Genomic DNA, 15,631 nt, shown 5'->3' with positions numbered 1-15,631 from the left:
CAGAATTAAAAAGAAAATGTACTGTAGGCACTATGTAACTGTCCATAAGCCCCTTTGGTCATGACAATAACCTTTGTGGAGATTCCTTATCTTGGAAGGGTGATCCTCTAAAGCACTGACGAACTTTGAATACAGCTTGAAAGTTTTTAATGACAGCTCCTGCACAGCTGGGTGAGCTGAGAGGTGTGTTGAGTAAATTAAAAAGTTGTGTAAAGTAGTTATGCAACTGCAGCCAGGTGTAACATGTCATTAGCAGAGCCAAGTTACCAACAGCTACACGTCTCACCTGTTTGTTCCAAACAGTGTGGCTTTTGCAGATGGATTACATTTACTAAATATTTGAAACCATTCTTAGAATAGATGAGTGAAAACAATTGTTCCCAGATGGGTGTTTTTTATATGCCTCCCATTTTCCATCACATCTCTTCCTTCAAGTGTCCTCATGCATTAGGCCCCAGCTGTATTCACAGACTTTCACAGCAGCTCTGTATTTATAGACACAAAAAGAATTTGAACTCTGCTTCCTTGCACACTGAAGTTTGCATCACATCTGCTACTGTCAGACAGTCAGGTATTGTCTAACCACCCACCTTGTGCAAGACAGGCAGAGAACACTTAGCAGAAACTGATGAGGTTCTCCTTGACCCCACCACTAACCAGAGGGTTTTGAACCCTGCAAAACTTACCTTCCAATGAGGAGACAACTCAAAAAATCCTTCATTCCCTCCCCACAGACGTTTTTACCTTTAGGGCTTTCTAACAACTAGGCTGCAATATTTTTCAAGCATGAGTAACTCTAGTAGTATCTATTGTTTCTTGAAGACATTTTCTTCACTAAGAAGCACCTACTGAGATACTTAAGTGGGACTTCTATGGCTTTTTTTGCCAACATTTAAGTTAGGAACCATTAACACAAATGTAAAACATCATAACTGAGCCCACAGGGAGCCTTCTGAGCCCTCTTGGCCACAACTGCTCTGAGAGAAGCCCTGCAGACCCATTATATATGGTACTTTCTAGATATATGATATCTGACTTTAAAAATGTAAGACTTTTCCACATTGTTTACAATTTTAAGCTTGAATTCCTTACAGGAACAGAGATCACCAATAAACCCAACTACAAACATCTTCTGTACCAGTTGAGGAGGGGTGGGTTAGCCTTGAAAGGGCAACATCGTTCCACTGTGGGGGTATGCAGTTTCTTCTATTTGAAATCTAATCTGAAATCTCTTCACCTTAACTTCTTCCTTCCTTGCAGTCTGTGAGAATACATCTTCACAAAATAAGTTCCAAAGATTGTTGTAACAAATATCTGCTGAGTACATCATAGTGGTAGAATTTCTATTTCTTAAATATTAAAAAGAGGATTAAGATAGGGAAAACTAAAAACTACTCCATATCTTGCACTTGTACACTAGTAAGCAGAAGACCAGAATGTTTTCTTTATTTGATGAAAATTATCTAAACATAAATAAGCAGGATGGTTTAACCACAGCACATTAAGTGATTAACACATACAGTACCTTTTTAACTGGGAGTAACTACTACTCACCACAAAGCAAGTACCCAGGGAAGCTAGGACCCCATGAGATACTGACACATGTATTTTTATTTAAAGATGTGTATTTACATTGATTTTCAAATACTTACTGTCAGCTTCTTCTATAAATTAGAGAAGTACTCGAGTTTCTGTTAGTGCCTTAACCCTTCACTGCTACAACAAGCTGCAGCAGTTGCTCATATCATGAAATTTTCTCAAGAAGTTCTGTAAATAACATGGTTAAAAGAATGTGTTAGTTTCTTAACTTGAAGATTAAAAAAAAGGACTGTATATTTATATACATGTGAATGAGTATTAACTAAAACATGCAAGTATATATTGACTACTTAGCTAAATACTAAAAATTCAAGTTGCTCAGTCTCCCTGAATAGGATAATGATGGTATATAAAATTAGTTGAGCCATCACAGTTGCAGTCATATCCAGTGGATTTATTTTGCCAAATTTAGAGCCAACATCTAGGAAATACAGCATGTTCCAGTGAAGAAAAATTCACATTAAGTTTAAGCTTAATCACAGATTAAGTTCACATTTCTTTCTGAAGTTTCAGATGTAGGAAAAACTTGGAAGCACTCACAGAATCAGCACACCCTTAGCTGTGGGGACAGGTAGAAGTTCTTCAGGGGGAGCCCTGTGGCCAGGGCTGATGCATCCTCCCTTCCGCCACAGTTCCTGTGCAGTGCCTGCACTGGCTCCCCTCCCCACCAATTCAGGGGTTCCCAGAGCTCTTCACAGGCATTGCTTGCATCCCTGCTGCTTCCTGGACCAAACTGGGCTGGAGAGGAACTAAACATTCCAGTGTTCCTTTCTGGCCAGAACAGGCTTTTACAAAAACCATTGCTCCTCTGAACTAAATTCTGCAATTGTTGGTAGCAACACAACATTTTTTTCTCTCCCATCACTTTCCTGCTCTCACTCCAGTCCCCACCAGGGCATTGCTAGGCGCTGATCCCAGTTCACAGGTGGGTGCAGCTGGGGCCTGTGCCCCTTGCAGGCCCTCCTGTGGGGCAGGGCTCACTCTGCTGCCTTTACAGTGCCAGTGCCAGGAGCTGGGTGACACACACAGGGGGATGTGACTCCTCAGTTCACAAAAAATATTCTGAAAACTTGCAGAAATATCAAAGCTATCAGTGTAACACAGGGTGAAGCTTTTGTGCTTCTTAACTCAGCACACCTCTCAGCATGGACAGCAGGAGTTCTGCTCACCTAAGGGCTAAAGAATTTGGCATAGAATATATAAAATTTAAAGTGCCTTTAAAAAAATACACCCAAGAATTTATGCTGCAGTGCTGAATTAGACAGTACTTATATACCAGCAATTATTTCAGGGTATTTTTCCATTTTTGTCCTGGAGCATGGAGACATATTTTCCAGTGCAGGATAACACAGAAATAAGTACCATAATCTCACTGGTGTCTACTCTTAGCATAAAACCAGGAGCATGGCTGTGCCTAAGCTGTTTATTCAGGCCAGGTGCCCAGGGGGTTTTTCTGGGCACCATCACACCCCAGCAGAATCTGTCTGCCCTGGGCAGAGTTTGATCTCCACTATTGAGTTTCTCTCCATCTCTACTACAACTTCTAAAACTTTGATTCCTGCAGGAATCAAATTTAATCTGTTTCAGTATATTTTATGCTCCTCTGATTTATTCAAAGCTGAATAAAAGCATTGCAATACTTAGGTTTCCTATTTTACTTTGGGAACTACATTATTAGTAGCCCCATTCAGGAACTAGATTAACTTGAGCCAAGCAGATTAAAAACTCAAGCTACACCTGTGGTATTCAGCTTGCTCTTTAATCTTATCCACTAAATTAAAAAAGCTCTGGATAAAAATGAGACAGGTTAACCTATCACTTGTCTCATAGAAGGGTCTTTAGGGTAAAAGAAGACTCAGTTCTCCTGCAAGCCTGGTAAATTTTCCCCTTCTTTGCTGAAAAATACCACGTCTGTACCAAACTATTTTATTTCATTGTACAAAACAAACCATCCTTCTGGGCTGTACATGTGAGAAAACTGTTTTACTGTATTGCCAAATGCAAAGAAAAACTCTACATTTCTTACATTTGATTGGTACTACATGAAAAATTAAAGTGATTTCTTTTTTAAAAATTGTTATTTGATAACCAATAGATTTATTATATGATGTGCCATCATTTAAGATTATTCTTTTTTTATTATAGTCTAGTCACATTCTGATGTTATGTGAGATTTCTGGTTTTTATATTAACCAAAATTGAGTGAAGGGTGAAAATAGTAACTGTATGAAGATATATAGATATAGATGAATGGTTTTAATATAACATGCATATTTGTATATTAGCATATATGAGAAGACCAGCTATTAAATACTTCATTTTACTCTGTATAGGGTAGAATATACCTAGATGAGCTCAGACAGATTGAACAATAAAACTAACATGACAAAATGGGTTTTAAGTCAGGAAACAGAACAGTAGAACAATTTCCTGAGTTATTTAAATGCTTTCATTTAAGAAATGTCATTACATACTTGAATTACACTAGAATATAATTATATAAACACTACAAATAACAATATTTTACCTAGAAAACAGAAGTTAAGAGAGGAGAACTATTTCCTGAAATATTTCTTTATTTTAAGATCAGGTTCTGGTTATTATAAGAAATAAATCAAAAGAAATGTTTTAATATTTCTTTCAGGAGTCTGTGTCCTTTACATTTATACACATACTTATCTTAAAATATCTGATAGGTGAATATTTAGTTCCCTGCAGGTTTAAGATGCAGCCATTACACAAAATCCCTCCTTCTGAATTATTTTGATAACCTTAATCAGAATTTTAGATTCACAATTTAGCATCACTGAGGATACTTATGAAAAGACTGCTTGTGAGAAATTAATTCTAATATTTTCATAGGCTTAGTCAGAGGAGTGCATTTTGCTGCTCACGTGTTCTTGGTTTTGGTATTATATGAGCTAGAAATTTATCACAAAGATCTGCCTGGTGTGTCTAGCTGAAAAGAAGGATAATAGAAGAGTATTATCAAAAAATAAAGACTAGATGAACAATCCGAAAATTGTGTTTACTCAAGAATTTCAAATTTAATAGCCTGAGAGGGGGCAGATGAAAAAATAATTGTAAAACATGTATTGTAGAATGCTTGCTATCTTCTAGAAATTTTAATATTGAAGTATTTGTAATTGAGCACAAGCTTACTAGCACCACTGATTTCAGGGATTACTGTAAAAATAACTATGAATAGAATTTGAGCCTTATCCAGACCCAAAATCTGAAAGACAATTGTGGCTGTTCTTTCTTCCTTGCTCATGAACCCAAACAACCCTGATTCAAACCAAGTGTACGTATTATGAGTAAAGGTCACTGTCCTGCACATAGTAACAGTATATTGCTAAAAGGACTTTAAGTGGCATTCTGTCACATTGTGACACAAATTATTTCAGTCTCATATATGTATTTCTTCACAAATTATCCCATAAAACTGTACATTATTACCATGAAGTTCACCTCTTCAAAATAATTTTTGTCTTCTATTCAGCATTTGAGAAAAATGCTTGCAAGTAATCTTCTCCCTAGATGAACAAGGCACATGGACAGAGATCCACTCCTCATCTCCCTCCTCTCATAGTCCTTGCTGGTAACACTTGGGTTTGAAATACTACTTAAGTATTTTAAATGCTGTTAATCTAGCAGAAGTTTTTGAGAGCTTTATTTCTCTTTACGCAGACATGAAACAGGGACATTAAAAGAAATGAAAAGAAAGGCAAGTTAGGCTATTCAAATCCCTCAGGATAGGGAGAACTGCTCTAAAGATAAATAAACCAAGTATAAGGGGATGTGAGGTAAAGTGTAATACCATTCGGGGAAAAAATAAGGCAATAATATTCTTTCCCAAGAAGAGGCATATACTCTTAGCCATCAAAAGGAAGTGCTTTTCCTTCAGACTACATTTATTTACATCCCAGAATGAAAGTGATTTATGCACAGAGGGATCAGAAAATTCTGACATGGCTGTTATGAACAGAACTGCTCTTTATGTTTGTTTCAGATTAAGATTGTGCATGTTTTAAAATATAGCTGGTACTTAAAAAAGACATTCCACATGGTCAATAAATGTTCAATCACCTAAGTATGTAATTTTTGGAAACTCAAGATGTGGATTTTGGAGGTAGTTTGTTTGGCCTCAACAACATACTTGTTGCTGTAGCTTGTTCCAGCTGCAATCAGTCTTGTAGGGGGTGATGTGCTCATGCAGGCTCTCTGCACACACCCTAAGAAAATTGCTCACGTGAACCAGTAAGAGAAGAAACCTAAATCATACAGAAAGACTTAGCAGAAAGAACTTACACACATAATGCACTTTTTACCCCTTAAGTGTCAAGAATGGCATGTCAAAAGAAGTGAGGATCCATCCTAAAAAACAGAATATTCCAGGAACTGCAGAAAAAAAATTTAAAGTCATAGGAATACAAAGAAACTAAAGGAAAATTTTGTGTTTGAGGTTTTTGCAGAATGGAAATGTGAATTCAAAAGAAAAGTATTTCTTCTCCCTGAATGGTCTGTTCAAGTAAAATGACATGTTTCTTTTTAGAAGTTATAAAACTCTTTATGGATGGAGACTGTAAATGGCCATGGAACATTTACAGTTTATTATTTAAAGTGGTTAACAACAGTAGGTTTTGTTTCTGTCTCACGTGGCCTTGATTTTGTACAGTCTGAGAATAAGTTCCCCAGAGGTTTGTACCTCAGCCATATTAAGGCAAGTACACATGGAACCACAGAACAATGGGGTGGGAAGGGCTGGGAAGACACATAAAGAGGGGATAAAATGGTCAAAAAACTCCTGAGACTCAGGTGATTAAAGAGAAGTCTCCTCAGAAAACCTGTTCAACTTGCAAGGGCCACAAGAACTCATGTCACAACACTGCAGAGTTGATTATAGTGGAGTATATTGACAATCCCAGCTTTTGGCCAAATGGCTGCAAACATCCAACCTTTCTGAGGGTTTTCTTCATGAGGAAAGGAAAAGGTAGCTAAAGTAACACCAGCAGTGTGTGGCTCTACAAGTAAATTTCAGCCAGTCATAGTTAAAGTCTCCCTTACCTGCTATTGTTATATATTCATCCCTACCTACCTTCAAGGAGTGAGCCAGGTTTATTTATTTGTCCAGACTAACACCATTTAGTGCTGTTACATAATCTCTCTTCTCCAGAGGAAACAAGCTCAAGGCTAACACTGCCTTGTAGTTCAGACAAAACAAATTACTCCATATTTGACTTGTCATCAAAAGGAGAGAGATTTTAAAAAAAGAGCCAGGGTTTTTTTTGCATTCCTACTTTCTTTACTTCATAGAATGGTATATGAGAATCCAATTAGACAAAAAGGAAGAGAAAAGAACAAAAATATTTTTAAAAAGATACTTTTGTGTATATTTTGACTTTACATATTTTGATTTTTGTTACCAGTGAGGACCAGAGGTATAACCAGAGGACCTAAAAATGGCAGACACCTTATATAGTGAATTAATGCGTTGGCAGGTTTGTAGACCTTCCACTTCAGGCAGAGAACCTAAGAAAAATCTTTTTGCAGATGTCCACATTACATCTTCTTTGTAAACATCCTCCTTTCAGCTGCATTAAGGAATTGCAAAAATACAGTATGCAATGTCATGCAAAAATGCCTGTACACTTCACAGATACGGCGTGGAACATGAGCACAAAAAAAGGGTCACCCTTAGCTGGCAGTACACACTGTTCAAGTTGGTAGGGGAAAATAAGGCATTCTCACAAAGCAAACAACAGAAGAATATGCCCATTTCTAGTTCAACCACGGTAATAGGATTAATATTATTCATGCCGTTCACAAAAGCTCTTGGCTTCAAGGCTTGTCCCTCTCTAGTAGTGCATACCAAGGTAAAAAGGTTGCAGCTTTGTACTGCTTTTAACATGAAGCTTATGAAGGACAGTAAAATAAGTGTTTCTCTAAGTCCCTTTCAACCACTCCTCACTCTAAATAAAAAGCAGAATATTTTCAGTCAACAGGAACAGCTCACCCTGCTGTCAGGCACTGCAGTTTGCAGCATGTGCAGCTCAGGATTGCAGCGCTGTGGCTGACTGTGGATGTAATCTGCCTAAGGTTCTCCAGCTGACGCAATTTTTTTGAGATGACATCTTGTAGAGGTTCAGTGTTAGGAGGCAGGTTGCATCCACATTATTACTGTGGAAACAATGGTGAGGGACCACACAAGAAGTTCCCATGGTCATAAACAAATAATGGAATGGATAAAAAAAGCATCTAAGAGGAGGAGCACCAATTCAGCACTCTCTTTAGGCTGTTCCAGAATAGCACTTACTTTCCATGATGACATTCTCAGACAAGCATAAATATCACTAAAATTGTAACTATGACATCAACCGGCCTGACACCATACGCTTTGATTATATAATGACCCCCTGGTAGCTTCATTTACCTTTACCTCAGAGCTGCTTCCTTCACAAAATTCTGTCTTGAGCTCCCTGGGGTAATGTAGGGCATTGATGGAATTTCACCCACTAAAAAATTACAACAGTTTTAACTCCTTCCCAATGTTAAACTGAAATTTACTTTTTTTTTGTGAGTAAAGTCAATCACATTAGCAAACTTGAACAGAGTAACTCAATGAACTAATTTGAAATTCCTGCCCTTCTAAAGTTGGTCTGATACTCTGGCTGTCTTTTGTTCTCCTAGCTGCAAAGTTCATTCTGACCTTCTCTATGCCTCCTTGTCTCTGTCTCCAGAACAGCTCCTTTACTATTCAACTGCCTGTAGTGTTTATCCTTCCCTGAGGAAAGAGTTAAAAGGGAAAGGAGGAAAACATCTACAATTAAATTGCTCTTAAGTTGTTCCTGCCTCTTGGCAACTGCAGGTTGTAATTCAGCAGTTTACAACTCTCCCTTCTCACTTTAGAAAGAATGAATAATGTAGGGACTTACATCCATATTTGCAGTAGAAAGGGGATGCTGGGAGTTACAAATTGCTGCTGAAGAAAAAAACATTCAAAGGGACAAAGGCTTCAAAGTTAAATCTCTTAAAGAGGTCTCTAAGAGAAGAAATGCCAAAAAAAAAAAAAATCAAGTCCATAATGGCTTGAAGAAACTATTAATTCCAGTATGGTTGGCTTCAAAGCAGTTTGTACATCTGTCTAAAAGCATAAGAAGAAAGGAAACTTACCTCACAGAATTCCAAGAAAATGTTCAAGAAATACCTATAAAGAATTTCTTTCCAGTAGACACCTTGTAAAACTGCCAGCTCGTGATTTCCACCACTGCCTACTTTTGTTACCCTTATTAGCCCGAGGTTGTACAAGTTTTTAGCAAACACGATCCCAGTAGTGTACTTTGCATGTTGTATTCTCTTGACAATCAAACAAAAGTAAAGCAAATCAGCAAGCAAATTTTAAAGCACAACTGTCTTCAGGTCTAGAGACTGGGGAGTCTGATGTGTGAGCTTTAGAATCACAGACTTTCAGAGTGGCTGCACCAGGCACCTCTGGAGAATATTGTCTGGTCCAACCCTTTGGTCAGAGCAGGGCTAGCCACAGCAAGGTGCTCAGAGCCAGGTCCCAACAGGTTTTGAATACCTCTAAGAAAAGAGATTTCAGAAGCTCTGTTGAAAATGTGTTCCTGTGTTCCATCATTTCTGCTCTAAAACGTGTTTCCCTACCTTTAACTGGAATGTCCCCTATTTCCATTGTGCCCATTTCCTCTTGTCATATCTCTTGTCCTGTGGAGCCCAGAATTGGACACAGCAACCAGATATGTTTCACCACTGGTGATCTGAGGGGAAACTTCATGTCCCTGGGCGTGATGGCAATGTTCTCATCCACCAGGACACCAGGGTGTTCCACCGCAGAGCTTGTTTTCAGCTGGCTGTCCCCAGCAGCTACTGGCACACAAGATCACTGCTGCCCAGGGGCAGCACTTTGCTCCACTTTGCTGGACTTCATGCCACTTCTGTGAGCTCCTCTCCAGGTCCCTCTGAATGACAGTGCCTGGTGCATCCAAGACTCCTCCTAGTCTTGATCAACTGCAAAGCTTCACAGGACACATTCTCACCCACTGTCCACCTCAGTAAGGGGGTAAAGCAGCAGCTCACTCAGCATTCCTGAAGGCCAGCCTTATCAGGAAAGACTGAGGCCAAAAGGTTCTGAGCATCTTGACCTTTCCTACATCCTCCATCAGACCCCCTGCCCTATTCAGCAGAAGAGATACATTTCCTTCAGGTATTTACCTATTGTGATCTACAGTGTTCCCTCCACCCATCTCCATCCCAGTACTACAAAATGGGATGCTTGTTCCCAGTTTGGGAGCACTACCTTCATAAGCAGTGTCGGCTGGCCTGCCACTGGCCTATGAGCTTCATCGCACAGCCAGTCTGGTGCCTTTGCTCTTCAGGTGGTTACTTCTAGCTGAGAAGCAAGGTGTAAAGTCTGAGCATTCTATCACAGCATCTAAATCTGTCAGAGATAATCTGTCAGAACCCTGACTTACATTTATAAAATGCCCAGCTCCTGAGTGCCTCCAATATAGCACTCTTTCCAAAGCCTCTTTCCAAAGGACAATGGGTAGAATATTGTAAAAACAGGCAGAAAATGTGTGCTTACTGGACTAGAATTAACTGGTAAGAGAAAGCAACCAGTAAGTGGGAGTTTATTCTCATTTTTCCTTTAATACTTTTCTCCCTGCTCTTTCACCACTCACTGTGGAAACACGGAGCAAATTTCAAATTTTAACCATTGCCTGAGAAGGTTTCAGTACTACAAGACTGTGCATGACAGTGAGGTGAGTGACTGTCACTCAGCACAGTGCTTAGGAAGTGGCATGTTATAGAAAGGCAGTGACATATCACAAAGCAGATGTGTGACATGACAGTCACTTAGATGATAGGCATGCTAGTTACTCCAAGACCCTAAAGTCTTTGCTTGTTTGCTCTCAGTTCCTACTCACTTTGAACAAATGCTTGTGCCAAGTGCAAAATGTTTTTAAAAAACTGTTTGGAATATATGATTACACAATAACCTTTCAGGATAATTTATCTGGTATAATTTTTTAGCACAATTATAATCACTGAGAGAGAGAGAGCACTGTCGCCATCTACAATGATACTGTCAGTATGCACACTACAGACAGAGTGCTTGCTTTTGCATAGCTCATCCTGCAAGAATAAATACAGAAAAAAGCAGGAATTCACAGACCCCCTTATCTCCTTGACAAGATCTAACATGTAGAGGAAATTTTAGAAAAAAAAGAGCACAGACTGGTAATTTTGCACCAAAGCGAGCAGTCCCAAAAAATGCACATTCCACAGGTTCCCATGTCTTCTCTCCAGGGTCCTTTCTTCCCTAGCATACGAAAGGTGTTGCAGGGAAGTGGGCATGAAAGTGTCCTTTGGTTGGGGAAGACTAGAAAAGGGGAAGGATTTGTTTGGCATGTTCAAGTACCTGCTCAAATTTGGGAGTTTAATCACAGTATCAGCATGGAGAAACAGCACTGATGTCAAATCCCATCGCATGCTTAAGGGAAGCAAGATGCCTGTAGCAAACAAACAACAGTTCAGGATTCTTTCTCCAATTCAAAGACCCAGAGGCAACAAGGGAAGTATCTTCCACACCTCACTGGTTGCAAATTTTTCAACTCAATTTTCAAAGAAGACTATGACATAGCTGTTGCATTAAGAAAGAACGAAACATGGAATAATGTTGTTAAAGCACAAAATAGATAGAAATTAGTAATTAAACAGCAAACACAATGATTTGCACCTCCCATACACTGATGTTTCATTTTACATTGACAAAATGCAAAAAGAGAAAAATAATCTCCTTTCAATAAGTTTGCTAAATAAACAGTGCAAAAAATGACAAATACAAAAGATTAAAAAATTTTTGATCTCTAAATCCCATAAGATGTTATTAAAAACAAAAGTGAAACAGTGAAGTCTGAAATAAATGCAGCTTGGTTTTCTGTGGATTTGTATCTCATGATTTAAGCTCCAATTTGAGCTTTACTTCTGGTATGGGAATTTATAACCTCTCACAAAACGTGAGTTTTCACTGCTGTCCTTCCTTCAGTCAAAATGTTTATGGGGTCTATTTTTCCAAAGCTACTGAGAACTCAATTATCCTTGAGACTACTTCCCTTCTGTCAAAATTGCTTGACACCGGTCAGTGGGTTTGAAAGTTTGAAAGGTTTGAAAGACAAGTCATTTAGACAGTCATACACAAACAAATGCACAAATATTATTGCTATAAAAACAGGCCAGAAGTATTTCCCAAAAAACTATTTTATCTTTTTATGTTCAGTTTTCATGCACAGGAAAATATATGACAGCTGGATCCTTATAATAAGGAAATCCTAAGAAACAAGTTGGACTGCTGTTTAAGACTCAAGAGTCTCAGAGAAAAGAATAACAACACACTATTTCCTAGTAGCTGAAAGTGTTTAGGCAAACAATGACCTATTGCAAATCTTCACAAAATAACACCAAATGGTGCGCATGCTAACAAAAATCAACACCTCACTAAAATAAATGGAAAGTGAAGGTTGCAGGCAGAGCTCACTAGATCAGATAAAGACTACAGGGCTCAGCCCAGCAGTACCTAAACTGAGCTCCACTTTCAAGACACTGGTAATCTGTTCAACTCACTAACTTATTGTTTCCACCTATTTGGGTCAGATAAAATAACATGCAATTTTGGATTAAATGTAAAAGTGCAGATAAGCTGCCCTATTTTTATTTATCCCTTCATTTTTTTACATCTATTCAACCTTGCAGTACCCAGAGTTTACATTTTTCTAAATAAAGTGCTTGAAGTTAGGGGATTGTTAATGAAAGTCACAGGTTTTTAATGCATAAATAACCTCTCATTTGAAAAATAGACCACCATAATATTTAAAGACATAAAAATTACTTTTGTGACACAGGTAATGTCTTTCCACATATCCATTTATGGGAAAAAAAAATCACAAATGAACAGATTAACCTGAACACTGAGGACACATTTAACATAAGCCTTCCCCAGGCTCATCATTACCTCTATGGCACTGCTGACCTTGAAAAGCTTTCATGTTAACCTAAAAAGGATGTAGAGACCTAGAACACAGAACTCAAAAAATATGCATTGCCATGAAGACTGTTCTCATCACTTTGGGATTATCACATATTCACTTTGTGATTTATTACATATTTCTACCTTAAAATGACATTTTTAACTTTTCTCTCAATAATTAATTTATGCAGTAGCCTTAATCAGAACAAATAAACAGGGTGTTTATATGAATTCAAGGAGTATTTCTATGACAAGAGCAGCTGAGATAAAAATATTCAGTACTTGACCTCTTATGACAGAGAAAGTCACAGACCAAAAGGCTGTTCCATGTTCCCTTTCTGAAGGGAAGTTACTCCGGCAGAAGCAGAATGCCGAAGGAGAAGCCCTGGAAGGTCAGGAAGGGACAGGCTGGGGCTCCTGGGGACAGCAGGGAGGAGCCTTGTTCAGCACAGGGGACCTGCGATGCCAGTGCCACCTCTGCAGGGGCACGAGTTGGTCACTGCACAAATCCACCCTGTAAGAGGCAGGCAGCAGAGTTTCCATGCCCTGAACACTCTCAAAAACCTCTGCCTACAAGGTGAGCACTTACTTTTCATTGAGATGCATAAGTAAGCACTAAGAGCATTTTTAGCAGCAGTACAAATATATTTTATGAGTCTCAATCTACTATCACAGAGACAGGAACTCGATGAGTTTGATTATTTGCAGGGTAACAGTGGTTTCAGAAATGTGACAGTGGATACCATTAAAATCAATCAGAAAATTCTCACTGCAACATCTGTAAAGCTTTGTGTACTTAACTCAGGATTAGGCTCCACTTGCACTGAATCAGCAGAGTGTACCAGGTCTCTGAGGCTTGCACCTCTGGAAACCTGCCTTTTAGAGAACAAAACCATTAGCAAGACAAATAGGAAGTGCAAAATAAAATAAACATAGATTGCATGGAATAGCATAATTTTAATCAGATGGATAAGCAAACTCAGCAAACCCAGACATAACTTATCAGTAGCTTATATTTCTCTTTGATCTTTGTGGTTAATTTTTCTTGTAGAACAACAATCATAAGACATCTCATTCTTTTAATGTAAAGGCCATTTTTCCTGTGCCACCTTTTATAATATGTTGCTTTAATTTCATTCACTCTGGTTAAAATGGAAGGGTATGCTTTCAAAACCCAGCTAGATTTGCATTGTCTTTTAAAACTCTCCATTTAGCTGTATCAAACAGTTTGGGCTGGCTGAGACCAGGAAGTACAGTTAATTCTACAATTCAAATAGTCAAAAGCAGAACCATTTGATAATTTTATCTCCAGCCCCACTGTGACAAGACAACCAAAACATAGTCTACCTGGATGTAGGAGAAGGAAAAATGATCACATTAAAGATTCTTTTTCTATTAGTCTTTAAGCTGTGAAATACACAAGACAAAAGTTGGAGCACTAAATGGCAGGAAAGGCAAAAATGGCAGCGCATGTGGTGCTCCCCCAGGAGCTGCCTGCGCCAGGCTCTCCTCGGCAGCCTGCCACTCATGCTGCTCAGGTCTCTCACTGAAAGAGAGTTTTTCTTTCCGTATTTATGTAGTGCAGCAGGCAACTGTTTACCTCAGAGGCATAAAAGTAAATCCGGATGTGTTTGATCCATAGTGCCACAGTAGCTCTGTTGCCTATGGAAACAAAGGCTCCTTTGAGGGAGTTCACACAACAGGCCCTGTGACACAAGGGACCCATCAATTTCAGCCACTGGATTATTTGTAGGCATTTTCCTAAGATACATACGTAGGTAGATACAGCTATATATCTAGTATATACAGTACAAAATATTATCTCTGTAATAGTCCAATGATCAAATGGGACAATTCCTGAGTCTCATATTAATTTTATGTTATTTTATTTTATTTAACAACATAATCCCCTTTTAAACAAATTGATAGTTGAAAAGCAAGTAAATGTTCAAGCTGTAAGCATCTCGTTTTTTCCTCCACCTTTCACCATGCAGGTTGTTGAGTACTTTGTGGACAGCAGCTTGACAAATCTGTTTCATGCTTACTCACAAATTCAGCTTTTGAAGATGACCCTGAGCATGGAGTTTAAGGATGCTGCAGAGAATGGATAACATCCCAGCAGCACCTTGTTAGAGGTTTCCTTTGAAAAGAACACTTATTTGTGAATATGTTATAACTTCCAAAGTGCCATTCCTGTGCAGGGACCTCTGCACATTTCACAGAAAACTGATCAAGTATGACACATTTCAACAGATCCCAGTGCAATGTTTGTAACAGCCCTTTCCCAGTGAGAACCTGAGGTGATAAAAAAGGAATGTGGTCAGACCCAGCACCTTAATGCAAAGTCCATGATATTTTTCTCCATGCGTAATGCAAAAATTGGGTGAATCTTGAACTGTAGGCACTGGCAGCATCAGTGATAAGAATATAGCTCAACGCCTTCTTCCTCTTTACTGACATCATTAAAGAATATATTCACAAAATTCATACCTAATATGACTTTCCTTAAAAACATCCTGCATGAATCTTCAGATTTCAATTCAAGAAGGCAATTAGCAGCTAAGAACACCTTATTAAATCTGCTTTTAATTATAATTCACCAGTGTTTATAGCTCGCTTATAATTTTTGCATATGATTAGATTATTAGGGATCAAAACGAGTGAACAAAGCATTAGTTTATGTGCAGTGATAATGTTTCATAGAAAATTAAAACAATAAAAGTGCATTTAAATGGGAATATTATTCTCCATTAGGAAACTAGGGCCAAAAATGCCTTGAAAATGTCATCTGTATAAATATTCATGTACCTGTGAACAGATAACTTCAGAAGCAGATTTGACAGAAACAAAGAATAGCTTCTTCACGTTGCAGTAGATGACTAAGATCATTTGAATGATTTATTGATAAGCCAGTGTACAAAATAAATACAAAGAGAACGGGTTGGACTTGCTGTTACCAAAAAAAATCATTACAAGACTGCCTAG

This window comes from Melozone crissalis, unplaced genomic scaffold (genome assembly GCF_028551555.1).
Source record: "Melozone crissalis strain CALT ecotype California unplaced genomic scaffold, PUWL_Pcris_2 ptg000045l_1, whole genome shotgun sequence".
NCBI lineage: Eukaryota > Metazoa > Chordata > Aves > Passeriformes > Passerellidae > Melozone > Melozone crissalis.
This window is presented reverse-complemented; position numbering follows the sequence as displayed.